Here is a 3,480-nt window from a genome sequence, read left to right on the forward strand (position 1 = left end):
CAGCATCATTTGTCATCTCTTACCTCTTGGAAAATATTAGTAATTGTTTCAAAGTTTTAATCCCCTTAAACAATCTCAATCCTTCCAATTTTTTTTTTTTTCCTGCAGATTTGTTTTCATCTCTAACATTCTTCTTACAGTCTTTCCCCAGAAGCCTGAGGAAAAGTGATCCTCCACTTTTTCTCCTGCCAACCTGGCTTCAACGCTATCAGGTCTAATTAGTCAATCACCACTTTTTCTTCTGCTTTCTATTTTTCAAAACCCCCCCTTTTTTTTTAGATGGAATTTTGCTCTTGTCGCCCAGGTTGGAGTGCAATACGTGAGCCACCTTTGTCCTAACTGTCTCACCTATGCTCGTCATGTGGGTTTATAACTTTGGTTGTAAATAAAGTCCCCTTTCTTTCATTTTCCGCTTTTGGAAGATGCAGAAATAAAAGCTTATATTCATTATGTAGTCTTTAGCCAGCGTTCCATCATCAATTTCTAAATATAGAATTTTCTTTCTTTTCTTGCTTTATTTTCTTCAACCAAATTAAGAATTTTTTTTCACAATGCTACAGGGAAAGAAGGAATTTTTGTTTAACATTTTTGCCCAATTCATTAATTATATGTCTTCTTTTTGTTTAAAAATTTTGTTTATTCTCTTAAGGCATTGCTACTTTTTTTTTTCTACTACAATCTCAATTCAAGGATGAGCTTTCAAAAGTTGGGCAAAATTAGAAATTATTCTAGCTCTTGGTATTTTGATGTTTGTGCATGATTTGGAAGCTATTCTAGCTTCTTTCAATATATTTTCTTATTTTGGAGAGTTTAGCACATCTGTGACTAAAGCACTAATAATGCAAGTAGTTCAGGGAAGTGATGATGATATTTACAAGAAATTGACCTGTGATAAAAATGCCTGTATAAGGAAGACCTGGCCATCAACGAGACAACTGTCTAATTGACCAAAGAACAAGATGGTCATAACAAAACAGAATGATCAGATGCTGTATTTTATTTCTTCTCTAGTGGTTTTATGCATGTTCCCACAGTACCATTTTTATCTAATATTTAAAAGAAGACTAATATGAAAAGGATGCAATAGCTGGATGGAACAAAATGTACCAAATTTGCCCTGGTATTGCTAAAACAGTATAGTTCATTATCTTTATTTTAGAGCTACTTATATTTTTATGGAATGCCACTTATCACATAAATATTATGTGATGAACAAAGATTTCCTTTAAAAAAACTTCAATATTTATAAATTTAAAGCATATTTTTTCTAGTCTGGAAAACTTGTTGCTCCAATAGGAAGATAGTTGGTCTTAGAGTTGAAATGCATAACCATTGTATAATAAGGGAAAAAACCACTTGAGCTTTTCTGGCTAATGGAACAAGTTTCAGTCCATTGAACTCAGTTCCAATCAAATTATTTGGATTCACAGGAGTGGTGGCTATCATATCTCTTAGTAGTCACAGAGTTAAAACTATCTTATGGGGGTACTTCTTTTAGAGAAAGAGTTGTAAATTCATGCTTTGAACTACACTCTGCTTTGCACATATATCATTGAAAGATATTGTTGAGAGAGAGAAAATTAAAGGACAGACCCAAGCACAAAAATTAACAGCTTGTGGCTCCAGACGGGGGTCAGAAACTCAAAGGACTAGTCAGTTCCTAATCTGTGGGCTTCACAGACTTTAGGTCCCCAAAAAACCAAAGTGGCCCAGAATTCCTCTATTACAATGTCAAGATCATAAAAAGACTTTACAAGAGGGAGGAGTGCAGAGTCAGCAGCCCCCGATTGAAAAGAGGGCCTCAAGCAGTCTCCTGCACTCATGAAAGATGGTTACAAAAGCTGCTGCCCATCCCTGCTTGGGCTTGGAGCAGAGTGAAGGGACATAACCAGGGAAGTAGGGGAACACAGATACCTCTCCCCATCAGCAACAGCTGAGCTTAGTGACGAGATCTGCAGCAGCCCCAGTATCACTATGGAAAGGGGTTCTAAACCACTTCCTAGTACACAATCTGGAAGTTTTAGGGATGAGCTTCTGAGAGGTTAGATGGAAACAAACATATTGGGGTGGAAAGAAAGGGGGCGGGGGAAGAGAAACAGTGAGAAGGATGAAAAAGAGGAGGAGGAGAAGAGGGGACGAGGAGGAAGAGAAAGGGAGGGATAAAAAGAGAATTTTGCTCAAAATGAACTTGTGAGTGAAAAGTAAAGAAATACAATAAGAAAACTGACCAAGAAATTTTCAAAAGCAAAGATGAAATCCTTTTAGATAAATCTGAAAAATGTAGCACCCAGTGGATAGTTTGAAATAAGTAAATTTAGCTTCTTGAAAAAAATGTAAGACTAACATCAGTAAGAAAGAATAAGACAATATTTTTTAAAGTGGCAGAAATAAAATAAGAAGCAGTGAATATAAAACAGAACCTGTTAGAAATCTATACGTTAAAATGTTAGATATGATTTGGATCTGTGTCCCCACCCAAATACCATGTCGAATTGTAATCTCCAGTGTTGGAGGTGGGGCCTGGCAGGAGGTGATTGGATCAAGAGGGTCGATTTCCCCCTTGGTGAGTGGGTTGTCACAAGATGTGGTTAAATATTTGTAGCACCTGCCCTCCTCTCTCCCTTGCTCCTGCTCTGGTCATGTAGGACATGTCTGTTTCCCCTTCGCCTTCTGCCATAATTGCAAGTTTCCTGAGGCCTCCCCAGAAGATAAGCAGATGCCAGCACTCTGCTTCCTGTACAACCTGCAGAACCGTGAGCCAATTAAACCTCTCTCTCTTTTTTTTTTAAATAAATTACGCAGTCTCAGATATTTCCTTATAGTGGTGTGAGAATGGCCTAATAAAATGTCGTTATTAAAATTTTAAAATCCATGGATGGGTATGATATTGTAATGGTAAAAACATACCATTATAAATTTGGCTAAACCCACAGACTGTAGAAGCCCAAGAGTGAACCCTAATGTGACCACCATAGCCTTTATGTTTCTGAGTTCTTAATCTGAAATTATGTATTGGTTTGTTGGATTTTGTCTTCCTGTGATATTTTCTTAAAGAAAGATTTATGTGTGCTCCATTTCTTAGATTCCTGCATGCCAGAAGGCCAGTCTGTTGAAGGACAGCTTAGCTCAGTATAAAATTCTAGAGGCATAGTCTCTCTCCCTCCTAATTTTTCAGTTGTTCCAGTATCTTCTGCCATTGAGTGTCTTCTGTTAGTCTGAGGCCAAGTTGATCTTTTCATTTCTTAAACAGGACTTATCCTGAATGTTTGTGAAATTCTTCCTTCATTCTTGAGGTCTAGAAACGTGACAAAGAGGTGCATCAGTGGGTATTCTGTTTACATTTTTCTAGAACCTCATGTACTTCTTCAGTATTAAGACTTGAGCAAATTTTAGTTAAGACAATCTTTAATCTTTTCAATCTTACTGTGTTTTGAGCTTCACGTTTTAATTTAATCCAGTACTCCTTAAAATGTGGCTTTA

Source organism: Macaca nemestrina, chromosome 8, assembly GCF_043159975.1.
Source record: "Macaca nemestrina isolate mMacNem1 chromosome 8, mMacNem.hap1, whole genome shotgun sequence".
Taxonomy (NCBI): domain Eukaryota; kingdom Metazoa; phylum Chordata; class Mammalia; order Primates; family Cercopithecidae; genus Macaca; species Macaca nemestrina.